The sequence below is a fragment of the Rana temporaria genome, chromosome 10 (assembly GCF_905171775.1).
Source record: "Rana temporaria chromosome 10, aRanTem1.1, whole genome shotgun sequence".
NCBI classification, from domain to species: Eukaryota; Metazoa; Chordata; class Amphibia; order Anura; family Ranidae; genus Rana; species Rana temporaria.
Window position 1 is genome coordinate 76,862,717 of NC_053498.1, and position 13,911 is coordinate 76,876,627.

Below are 13,911 nucleotides of genomic sequence, written 5' to 3' on the forward strand. Positions count from 1 at the left end.
TTTTATTAAACTCCTATGTTATTAAATGTGCTCACATCCATGCAGGCCCGGACTGGGACAACAAATAGGCCCGGGCATTTAAGACTGAGCAGCCCATTTTTCCAGGAACGGGGGGGGGGGGGTTAGGCATTCGCAGGGGTGTCGGTGTCCTCCACACTATAATGTGCATGGACACTGTGATATAATGGGGACAGCACTGTAAAGTGGCAATGTAATGATTACAGTGCCCTTTTACAGATAGGCCCCCTTATATTATATTACAGTGCCCCTGCAATTACTCCCCCTTTTCTCTGTAATCACAGTGCCCCTTTTACTCACTGTGCACTTCTCCTGCTCCTCCTGCCCCTTACATCAGAGTCCGCACACACCCCCCTTACATCAGAGTCCACACAAACCCCCCCTTACATCAGAGTCCACACAGACCCACCCTTACATCAGAGCCTGCGCAGACCCCCTTACATCAGAGCCTCCTTACATCAGAGCATGCACAGACCCCCCCTTACATCAGAGCCCCCTTACATCAGAGCCTGCACAGACCCCCCTTACATCAGAGTCCGCACAGAGCCACCTTACATCAGAGCATGCACAGACCCCCCCTTACATCAGAGCCTGCACAGACCCCCCTTACATCAGAGTCCGCACAGAGCCACCTTACATCAGAGTCCACATAGACCCCCCTTACATCAGAGTCCGCACAGACCCCCCCCTTAGAGTCTGCAGAATCTCCACTTACTGTAAGGTGGAGCTCTGTGGACTCTAATGTAAAGGGGAACCCTTTTTTAGGCTGGGTTCACACTAGTGTGATGTGGGAACCCTGCGAATCCACTGCAGGTTCCCGCATCGCACCCGACTTGCATGGCAGTTCACACTGCCTTATGTGAACTGCTGGGGAGTGTCATATTACGTTAACAAAGCCGCCATTTCAGCTCGCATATCGCACTGCGAACTGACAGTTCGGACATGAATCGGATCACATAGGTGTGAACACCCATGCAATCCAATTCTGGTGCGGACCAAAAAAAAGTGTCCTGTGCGTGTTTGGTCCGGATGCAGTGCGATTTAGTCATACAGATAGTATGGCTGAAATTGCAATGCACGGACATTGCATGTAATTTTCACTGCAGTGCGAATCACATGCGATATCGTACAGCGCACTAGTGTGAACCGTGCCATAAGGGGGGATCTCATGTAAAGTGGTGTTCTGAGAACCCTGATTTAGGCCAGGTTCACACTAGTGCGCTGTGTGATATCGCATGTGATTCGCACTGCAGTGCAAATCACATGCAATGTCTTTGCAATGCGATTTCAGCCAAACAGATAACATGGTTGATATTGCATCGCATTCGGACCAAACACGCACAGGACACTTTTTGTTGGTCCGCACCAGAATCGGATCGCATGGGTGTTCACACCTATGTGATCCGATTCATGTCCGAACTGTCAGTTCGCAGTGCGATATGCAGGCTGAAATGGGGGCGTTGTTTATGTAGTAGGACACTTCGCAATCAAGCAATAATACAAAACAGCCAATAAGTTCTTAGAGAAAGTGAATAGCTCTATGCCGACAATAAGCCAACTCTCAGCATGACTTCAGCTACTGAAAGCCTCCCTCCTATTTGTGAGTTCTCCTGTCTTTAAAAGTCTGGTTTAGGTGGAACTTAGTACCTGCCCTCCCAAATTAACCCCTTATTAGCCATGTTCCAGGCTGACTCTACAACTGCTATAAGCATAGACATGTCTCATTCTTTAACCACTGAACGATTTTTGGGAACACTAGAGATAAGCAAACCTGTCAGGATACACTTTAAGCCAGGTGGGAACTCAGAACTCAGAACCCTGAGCTTAGTGCCAAATCCCAGTCAAGTCTATAGGAAGAGAAAATACCTGTTTTTTTTTAAGCAGATGTACTAATGGAAATCTAACAAAAAAAATTCTCTCAGCAGAGAGCATTTTTTTCTCATGTGTCACAAATGGCAACATTCGAAATACACACATTCCTTAACCACTTGAGAAAAGACGTCAACAGTGCGGTTCTCAGGTGCCAAGTGGACGTCTTTGGACGTCATTTGAAAGCAGTACCCGCACGCGCCACTGGGGGGGGCGCGGCGGGTAACCACTGTGCCGCCGCATCGCTGGGGACCCGTTGCGTATACCTGGCCGCCGCGATGTCCGCCGGGTACACGATCGTCTGGAACACAGCCGGTAACAGCAGGGACGTGGAGCTCTGTGTGTAAACACAAAGCTCCACGTGCTGTTAGAGGAGAGGAGACCGATCTGTGTCTCTTGTACATAGAGACACAGCATCGGTCACCTCCCCCAGTCACCCCCCTCCCCCACACAGTTAGAACACACCCAGGCTACACAGTTAACCCCTTCCTCACCCCCTAGTGTTAACCCCTTCCCTGCCAGTCACATTTATACAGTAATTAGTGCATTTTTATAGCACTGATCGCTGTATAAATGTGAATGGTCCCAAATTTGTGTCGAAAGTGTCCGATACGTCCGTCGCAATATTGCAGTCACAATAAAAAATCGCAGTTCGCCGCCATTACTAGTAAAAAATAAATAATGAAAAAAAATCATAATTCTGTTCCCCATTTTGTAGGCGCTATAACTTTTGCGCAAACCAGTCGCTTATTGCGAAAAATATGTTGAAAAATACGTATCGGCCTTAACTGAGAACATTTTCTTTTTTTTTTTTTTAAATGGGAGATTTATTATAGCAACAAGTAAAAAATATATATATTTTTTTTAAATTGTCGCTCTTTTTTTGTTTATAGCGCCAAAAATAAAAACCGCGAAGGTGATCAAATACCACCAAAATAAAGCTCTATTTGTGGGGAAAAAATGATGTCAATTTTGTTTGGGAGCAACGTCGCACGACTGCGCAAATGTCAGTTAAAGCGACGCAGTGCCGGAAGCTGGTATTTTGCCTGGGAACGAAGGGGGTTTATGTGCCCAGTAAGCAAGTGGTTAAATAACATGCCTTGGGTTGTATTACATTGCTGGGAGGCAGGATAGAGGGTGATCTTACTCACCCCAGGAAAGGAGGCACATGCTGTCTGCTTCTTTCACATCTTCCCCCGAGTGTGTGGGCGTGGCAGACACAGAAGTAGAGGAGCGGGAAGAGGAGGAGCAGTCCATCCGATTGGAGAGCAGAGAGCGGAACTGTACCTGTCAGCTCTGTGGCTGAGCTGTGTGCAAGAGAGACACACAGCTCAGCCCATTTGCCGGAGAAGATACAGGCAACGCGGTAGGTGAGCAGCGGCGGCGGCAGGCCTGTGTTAACCCTGTCCAGGCCGCGGTCGCCGCTTACCTCCCGCTGTGCGGCCTGGACATCAACAGGCCACGGAGCAGGCAGCCCTGGCCCACGCCATAGCAGCCCACCGGGCATATGCCCCGTCTGCCCTATGGCCAGTCCGGGCCTGCATCCATGCATCTACAATATATTACAATGTACTAAATTATGATGCTTAGATTGCAATATTTGATTCAATATCTCTCCCCTCTGTTTAGAGGATCAATAGCACTGAACGTGTCATACAAGAAGAGAAATCATGCAAGCTTTTGCAGCTTCAATTCTAGAACTAGCTTGTTGTAAAAAAGTTTATGATTTTTGGAAAGGGAGTAAGGGATATAAGTACTTTAATTCTTTAACTTGTCACATACACCTGTTTAGATATCAGTGGGGATGTCAGTGATTAAAAAAACTGCCCTACTGCTCCCTTCCTCCTTTCTTTCCCCTATAGACCTGTTCAAGTTCATCTCAAAGGCATTTTGCGTCCTGTCGACCCATCATGTAGACCCTGTAGACCCATCCTGTAGACCCATCCCAAGCTTACAGTACCAGCTGAGTTCTGAAGATCAGGTGCCAGACCAGAAAAGAATCATCTTCACTGCCAGTATAGAAAGGCTCTGAGACTTCTAAAAGTGTCAGAGTAAAGATAACCACAGGACTATTACCAACAAACGGCACAATGATTGCTATAGTGTGCATAAGTACTAATCTAAAACATGTTATGTCTGTGCACGAAAAGTGTTACCTTGCTGCGGTGTCTCTTTAAACAATAATAGTTACATCTTATGTGAAGTTTCTGTTTCATGTCACCAATTTAAATCTCACTAGAGAGGTCCTTTGCACACAATCTTAAAAAAAAAAACATTGACAATGCACAATAAACTTTATCTTGAATGCTATAATACATTTGTATGATTCGTATGCATATTTGGTCCACAAATAAGATGTGTGAGCTAGTTAAAGTGAATGTAAACCCAAAGTTTTTTTTTTTATGTCACAATGTAGATAATAAGATTTCCTATCATCTGTGCCCAGTCTTGCCACACAGAGTTAATCCAGCGCTGAGCAATCCTCTTTTTACTGTTCAGTGAAATAAAACAGCTTCTGTAAAGTGCACAATTCACATCCCCATCCCCTCTTCTCCTCTCCTCTACCGTCCAGCTCTCCCAGGATTGGCTGTCTTTCCTGTGTTTTGATTAAATGTTTTCAAAATATGGGGTGATCCACAGTTCAGTGTAAACAGCCATCAGAATATACATAGACAAGAAGCTGTGCATGTCTGCAAGCTAGTGCACGAGATATGTAAATAACCTGTCACTCAAGCAAGGACTTTGATCTTTATCTGGAAGTCTGTTTTATTTCACTGAACAATAAAAAAAGGATTGCTCAGCGCTGGATTAACTCTGTGTGGCAAGACTGGGCACAGATGATAGGAAATCATATTCTCTACATTGTGACATAAAAAAAAAATGTTGGGTTTACTTCCACTTTAATATGAGTATTAATATATATGAGTATATGAATAAAGTATTTCTGGTTATTTTCTCCTATACATTGTGAGGTTATCATTAGAGCAGGGGCAACTTTAGGAATATTTCCATTAGTTAGCTGTTCTGATGAAGTATGGGTTACAAGACCCTGACTATTTTCCTAGGATATTTAGTGAAGATTTTTGATAACTATAATTAAATATGACCATACATGGTTCAGTTTTTTTTCCATTCAGCCAGCCAGTTGATTCCCTCATTCACACATTCGGGGAGAAATATGTGCTGAAATGATATTCCAGCCAAAGGTAAGAAAAGGACTACATCTCTTCTGTGGGCTGCAGTGTGGGCACTACTCTGGGCAATACATTGTTATTACATTTGAATATATTTAATACATTTTTGGCTGGTTTGTTTTCTGCATTTGAATTGTAGTCTCAAGGAAGATTAGATAATGGTAGAAAGATTACATAATGGTAGAAATACTGTAGGAAAGACAAACAGCTGCACACCAATGATGTCACTATTTATCTAGCTTTATTTCACAAAGCAAGAGTGACAAGTTGGGGTTGGCGGTAAAAAAATAAAAAGGAAAGGGGCGGTGGAAAAGAATAAAAGGGGGCGGGTAAGTGAAGGAAAATGGAGGAGGAATAGGGAAAAATATTTGTGTTGATATCTAAAAAATCCAATGACTGCATCATTCCTGAATTCGCTAGACAAAAGCCCATCAATGTGCTAAAACAATTATTAAAGTTTTTAACCAGCTGATCCCTTTTCAAGCAAAGCATGTTGACATATTATGATAACTAGAACTGATTTTATCTGAACTCAATCTGTTAGGAAGAAACTGAAAAGTATATCTGCATATTCTGTTATATAACTAGGCAAGATATGTATAAAATCACAGTATCTGTGTCAATTAAATGCAAAATCTAACCACTATCATATGCAATAGAACATTGACAAAATCCTCTATAAGAAAATAAACAGATTACTAAAGTGTAATCTGTGTTAGTCATTGTTCAGATAGGATTTGGTGAACGTTTGGAGTTTAAAGTGAAATCCTTTTTTGGGTAACTTTAGTTATTGAAGTTCTTGAAATATGTTAGGCTCCTTCCTTCGGCCTTATAAAATGAAATGCATGTCTCTGTAGAAGGGAACCAACTTAAGCTGCCAATAAAATGAATTGAACTAACTAGAAAAAAAGCCTTCCCCCGTATGCTTTTAATGCAGACTCCTAAATCATTCTAAGCTAATATCCTTATGAATAATCCCAGATAGATTCCCAGCATGCAGACTAATGCCTTGTACACACGATCAGGCTTTTGCACAGCCAAATCACATTGGAATTCCTACGGAAAACTCTGACAGAATTCATCGGAATATCCAATGAAAAAACTCTGATGGGGCTACACACGATCGGAATATCCAATGGAAAAAGTCCTTCTGACTTTTTCCATCGGAAATTCAGATCGTGTTTAAAAGGCATAACAGCGTTTTCTGCTTATGAAACTCTTCCATGTGAGAGGAGCAGCAAGTGGGAAAGCAACCGATCTATGATGGACTGGCAAAGGGAGCAAGAACTGACAGGAGTGGATTATATTAAAGTGGATGGATTATATTAAAGTGAAGAGCAAGGATGTAAGCCAACCTGTACATTGAGAATATGTAAAATCCTAACAAGCATAAGTTTGAGCAGCAACTGCTGTGTGATTTTATATACCGGACGTTGTGTCTCTAAACCTGCCAGGCCCTGCGCTACAGCTTAGAAGGCCTTGTGGGTAATCTGGCCCTGACATCAGCATTAAAACAGCTGAAAGGACCCAAGATAAAGAGATAAATAAAATAATATATACCAAATTGCCAAAAGTATTATGACGCTTGTCTTTACATGCACATGAACTTTAATGGCATCCCAGTCTTAGTCTGTAGGGTTCAACATTAGGCTGGCCTGTGCAGATAAAACATCTTCAACTCTTCTGGGAAGGCTGTCCATAAGGTTTAGGAGTGTGTCTATGGGAAGGTTTGGCCATTCCTCCAGAACTTCATTTGTGAGGTCAGACACTGATGTGGATGAGAAGGCCTGGCTCGCAGTCTGCACTCTAATTCATAGCAAAGACCATAGAAGAGCACACCGCTCCAGGCAAAAATCAGGTGCAAAGGCAGATCACAGGTGCAGACCTCGGCTCACCACCTTGTGAACAAGTAAGCTATCGCTTGTGAAACACGTCAACTGCAGTTCCTGTGTTTGTCTGACCCATTGTGACAATAAAGATGACATTAAGCTAATTTGGAGTTCCAGTGTGCGACCATGCTTTGTTTTTTCCTCTAATTCATCCCAAAGGTGTTATGCTAATGCCTTAAGAGTTCCCTTCACTGGAACTAAGGGGCAAGCCCAACCCCTGAAAAACAACCCCACACCATAATCCCCCTCTACCCAATGATTTGGACCAGTGCACAAAGAAAGGTCCATAATGACATGGATGAGCGCGTTTTGGGGTGGAGGAACTTGACTGGCCTGCAGAGTCCTAATTTCAACCCAATAAAACAACTTTTGGACGATTTAGAGCGCAGACTGCGAGACAGGCCTTTTCATCCCCATCAGTGCCTGACACAAATGCGCTTCTGGAAAAATGGTCAAAACATATATAGACATACTCCTAATCCTTGTGGACAACCTTCCCAGAACAGTTGAAGCTGTTTACAGCTGCAAAAGGTGGGCTAACTCAATATTAAACTCTACGGACTAAGACTTGGATGTCATTAAATTTCATGTGTGTGTAAAGGCAGGTGTCCCAATACTTTTGGTAAAATATATATATGGCAAAACCTGGCCTGGGCCTTTAGCTGCATTTTGGTATGGGGCTTTGGTTAAATGAATTACACCTGGATCTCCTTCTTAATGTCGCCCAGGTACCGACTGACAGATGATCAATCCTTCAGTGTCCGGCTACCTTGATCCCCGGTGGTTTGTCGAAATTCTATTGGACCGCCAGCCTCTCATTGGCACTCCTCAGACGGACTCCCCACCGAACAGTAATACCGCTTGGGATCCTCAAAGGTGGGAACCCAATCGCTCACTGGGTCCCCGTCGCTGCTCAGATGTTCCGTGCCAACATGGCCCCAGGAACCAGGAACACCGCGTGGCATGCACGCCCGGCCAGGTAGGCTATAACACCGGGGCGTCATGATGTGGCCTCCCTAAAGGTGGGTGCCACACTGGACAAAAAAGACGAGCCCAGAACCAATGGTGTCTGCCCTATAAATACCCTCCCCCAGCATGCACAGCGAGGCTCAACCCTCCTGATTGGCTGCTGGGGAAGAGTACCCCAACCTTGACTCCACTGCTGACTTCTACTGCACTGGGGTGGGATAGAACACCCCAGCACAACAGAATGAGCCAACAGCACAGCCAAGCTGAGACAGAGACCCTGTTTTGAACATAGCCATTTGGATTAGAGTTTAACTACACTCTGATCCCCCTCTAAATTTAAATAGCACCAGTACTCTAAAGTAACCAGGCGCTACACTATATTTTCAGTAATATAGAATATTACCAGTAATATATATAGTATAATATATATATATATATATATATATATATATATATATATATATATATATATATATATATATATATATATATACAGTTGTATTCAAAATTATTCAACCCCCACTGAAATTGATTGTTTTGCCCAGTTTGACACTGATTTTGATCATCCTGTCATCCTGCTTACAATTAAATCAAAGAGGCATGTGTAGGTCAGACAAATATAACATAACTTTTATAATGAAATAACCACAAATGTATTTTCTGTGCTCACATCATTATCAGTTTTATTCAACCCCCAATTGACATTCAATCTTAGTACTTAGTACAACATCCTTTTACAGTTATAACAGCTTTTAAACTTGAAGCATAGCTTGACACAAGTGTCTTGCAGCGATCTACGGGTATATTCGCCCATTCGTCATGGGCAAAAGCCTCCAGTTCAGTCACATTCTTAGGCTTGCGCACTGCAACTGCTTTCTTTAAGTCCCACCAGAGGTTCTCAATCGGATATAAGTCTGGTGACTGCGATGGCCACTCCCAAATATTCCAGCCTTTAATCTGCAACCATGCTCTAGTGGACTTGGAGGTATGCTTGGGATCATTGTCCTGTTGAAAGGTCCAACGTCTCCCAAGCCTCAGGTTTGTGACGGACTGCATCACATTGTTATCCACTATCTCCTGTTACTGAAGAGAATTCATGGTACCTTGCAGACGCTGAAACTTCCCTGTACCTGCAGAAGCAAAACAGCCCCAAAGCATGATTGACCCCCCGCCATGCTTCACAGTAGGCAAGGTGTTCTTTTCATCATAGGCCTTGTTCTTCCTCCTCCAAACATAGCGTTGATCCATGGGCTCAAACACTTCTAATTTTGTTTCATCAGTCCAGAGAACACAATCCCAAAACTTCTGTGGTTTGTCCACATGATTTTTGCATACTGCAGTCGAATCTTCTTATTCTTTGGAGACAGCAAGGGGGTGCGCCTGGGAGTTCTGGCATGGAGGCCTTCATTATGCAGTGCGAGCCGTATTGTCTTAGCAGAAACTTCAGTACCCACATCTGACAAATCTTTTCTCAGTTCCTCAGCAGTCACAAGGGGACTTTTCTCCGCTTCAGGTAGCGCACAGCAGTCGAAGTCAGCATCTTCTTTCTGCCACGACCAGGTAGCGTTTCAACAGTGCCCTTTGCCTTGAATTTGCGAATGATGCTTCCTATGGTGTCTCTTGGTATGTTTAACATCTTTGCAATCTTCTTATAGCCATTGCCCTTCCTGTGAAGAGTAATCACCTCTTCTCTTGTCTTCCCGGACCATTCCCTTGACTTCACCATGTTTGTAACCACACTAGTAAATGTCTAGAAGGAGCCGAGTATCAAAGTCATTTGAAAGCTGCCTGATTGGTGCTTATTAGGCTTTATTGCAGCTCCCTGACATCCACCGGTGTTTTCAATACCTGATTGAAAACACTTCAATGAACCTCTGTTCTTCAGAGTAGTAGTCTTTAAGGGGTTGAATAATTGTGTAAATGAAGAATTCACAAAATAAACATTGACTACTGTATTACAAAACCAATTGATGTCATTTTAGTTGCATATGGTTCTTTAAGAAGTCCTTATAGGATTTCATTCTGAATACAATTACAAATGTACACTAAATTCACTTAAACCCTTTACAGCATTGGGGGGTTGAATAATTTTCAACACAACTGTATATATATATATATATATATATATACACACACACATACACACAGTATATAAATGTATGAATCTCTTGCAGGAAGCCATGACTTTTTATAGATAGATAGATAGATAGATAGATAGATAGATAGATAGATAGATAGATAGATAGATAGATAGCAAGAAAGAATATAAAGTGACATGAATAACAGCCTCTGCAGCTCTATACCTAATTCTGCGTACACGCGATCATTTTTCGGGTTGTAAAAACAACGTTTTTTAGGCTCTAGAAAAAACGACGTTTTTTTCAACTTGATCATTAAAACGAGTTTGCCTACACATGATCATGAAAGAAAAAAATGCTCTAGCAAAGCGCGTACGACGGAACTATAAAGGGGAAGTTCCATTCGGATGACGTCACCCTTTAGCTGATTTTGTGTTAGTAAAAGATGATTCACGCTTTTCTGTCTGTTACAGCGTGATGAATGTGCTTACTCCATTACGAACGGTAGTTTTACCATAACTTGCTTCTGAGCATGAGCAAATTTTTCACGTTGTTAAAGCCAACACACGACCATTTTTTACAACCTGAAAAACGAAAACGTTAAAAACGTAGTGAAAAAATAGAGCATGTTCGAAAAAAAATTTGGCCATTTTTTAGAACTCGAAAAATGCTCTGAAGCCCACACACGATCGTTTTTAATGACGTTAAAAAAAAAACGTCATTTTTTTAGAACCCGAAAAACGGTCATGTGTACGCGGCATAAGAGTTAATACACAGTTCAATGATACTGGGAATATTTCCATTGGAAAATACATGCAAGCTCAATGCTGCTACAATGCTTGAATAGACCATAACACCAGATATATAGGCCCGGATTCACAAAGCACTTGTGCCGACGTATCTCGAGATACGCCGCGTAAGTGTAAATATGCGCCGTCGTATCTGTGCGCCGGGCCCACAAAACTAAGATACGCCTAAAAACAGGCTTTATTCCACCGACGTAACTTGCCCACGCCGGCGTAGAGTGGGCACATATTTACGCTGGACGCAAGTGGCGCTCCTATTGATTTTCTATTCAAATATGTAAATGAGGGAGATATGCCGATTCACGATCGTACTTGCGCCCGACGCAGGCTAAGTTGTACGTCCGGCGTAAAGTTATGCCCCATAAAGGAGGTGTAACTCAGCAGCATCCATTCAAAGGGCTGCACCAGGGAACCCAAGCCGGCCTATTTTACGTAGTTTACGTTGGACGTAAATTTGGCTGGGCGTAGGTTACGTTCACGCCGTAGGCAGTGATCTGGCGTATCTTAGGCCGTTGTTCCGACGTGATTCTGAGCATGCGCAGAACGATGCACCCACGTCCCAGGGCGCATGCGCAGTTGGTGATACGTATCTGTCTGGAGCTCGGCCCATCATTTGCATGGGGTCACGACTCATTTTCATGATTTACGCCCACTTCCACTTACGCCGGTTTACGCCTAGGAAACCCAGCGCAGTTTTGGGAGGAAGTGCTTTGTGAATTCCATGCTTGCCTCTCTGCGCTGCGTCAGGGTAGCATAAAGGAGATACGCTACAGCGGCATAAATGTGCGCCACTGTCTGTGAATCCGGGCCATACTATTTATAGTTGCCATTGGTGCAAGAACTGAAAAGAAGAAGGGTTTAAATACACGATTGTAACAACTTTAACTAAAGAAAAACACAGCTTCAAAACACATAAGCAAATGGCCATCAAAACAGAAAAATACATATTTTCTTCCCCCCAGGTTTTATATAAAAACAAACTTCAAAACTATTTCATATCAGATTTGCATTTCACTTCACTTTTGAGTGTACAATATCATTTGCACAGGGTTTTAGCAACGGCTCCTCCAAAATGCATACAAATAGTACAAGGAGCAAGGAAATAGCACAATACATTTTTTTTTTGTTTTTTTTTTACTATACATGCAACAGTTAAATGGGCAAATGGAAGAGAAATAGGAGGATGAAAAACTATATTGCTGGAGAATAAGCAAAGAACACAAACTCTGCCCACCATCTACAGAGTCAATGCACTTCACCTTGACCTGCTGGAAGAGTGGTGACAAATATGTCACTGCTGCAGTTAAATAATCAGTTGGCCATCATTTTGACAGTGTAACCTGGAGTCCAAGCAGAAGTATTGAAAAGCCAGAATATCTATGTCAAATACAAATGGGTCCCACCACTGCTAATCAGAGGTAGCTCTTTAATTAGGCATATTAGGCAGTCCCCTAAGGCCTTGCACTCACAGGTGCCTCGCAGCCGCCTAATGTGCCTCTGCTCAATCACTGTGTGATAGATCCGTGCAACTTTCTGCAGCCATTTTTATCTGCTTGAATTTTTTTACCCAATATGGGCATGGTGGGGCCCCTGTGTCTAAGGCCTCGTACACACGATAGGTTAAACAGAGGACAAAGGTCTGATGGACCGTTTTCATTGGTCAAAACTGATCGTGTGTGGGCCCCATAGGTTATTTCACCATCGGTTAAAAAAAAGCCAACTTGCTTTAAATTTAAGAGATGGATTCCTAACCGTTAGGTCAAAACCGATCGTTAGTAGGCACAACCATCGGTTAAAAATCCATGCATGCTCAGAATCAAGTCGACGCATGCTTGTGTAGGCTCAACGGACCATCAGTCAGCTTCATCGGTTAACTGATGAAAACGGTCCATCAGACCGGTCTCATCAGATGGACTGATCGTGTGTACGCGGCTTTAGTGTTGCTTAAGGCCTCATAAAGCCTAGAACCGCCTCTGCTGCTAATGGTGCAAATAGACACGGGTTGTTCATGGCCGCCAGAGTTCACCCCCAGTAAATCAAACAGCTTTTTTTGAACCCCAATTCACACTTCTTATCCCATGTCCTATACATGCACTTGGCAAATATGCTTCAGGTGCAGGGTTCTTATTTTGGTGACCACTGTGTGTTTATTCCATTTCCAGTAGTAGGTTTGTGACAGACAACCATCTGTGTGTTCTAGGTCTGTAGCAGAACAACGTTTTGGTAAATCCAAATACAAAATATTTTGTTAGGGGCCCCCTTTATCCATAACTAATAATTCCAAACTAGGCATTCCCCTCTGTGTCATCATACAACAATACTACTAGTTCTAATTTCATGCCCGGTGGTAATAAATTGCCCAGCAATATAGTGCACAGCAAGATACGGTGCACCCAGCTGAATATAATGAGAGAAGAATAATCCTAGAAGGATGTAATTATCCCAGGAGTTATCCTCGGGATGATGAATCATGTCTTGTTTGGTGAAAAAATCTAAAATTGAAAAATAAATGCATAAATAAATGAATAAGTTGCACGTAATGGAGACCTATGTAGCTTGCAGGTATGTGGACATTTATTTTACACATGGTGACTGTAAAAGTAAGTATTTTCTCTATACAGTACTCACTTTGTGTGTGGTTAACATTAACCTGTTTTAACCCTGTTTTATAAATCAGAGTTACATGATATTAGTATATATTGCTTTGAAGAAACTGCTTTGAAGATATTGTAGGGTGTATCCAAATGGAGTGACATTTGAAGAAGCTGGTAGTATATAGTAGTATCTGTATCTGAGCACCACAAACCAAAAAAATTAGTTTGATATATTTTTAAAGCGGTGTTCCTCCCAAAAGTGGAAGTTCATCACTTTACATGCCATATTTGGCATGTAATTTTTTTGGGGGTTGGGGGGGAGAGTGGGTATCTACATATGACAGGTACCCAGCTCCCACTTCCACTTGGCCTGCCTAAGCGACTCGAGCAGAAGTTCCCCTTTCTCACTGCAAACTTCTGGGACACGTCACAGATCCCAGAAGAGTGCCTGGGCATTGAGGAGGCGCAGCGTGACTCGCGCATGCACAGTGCAC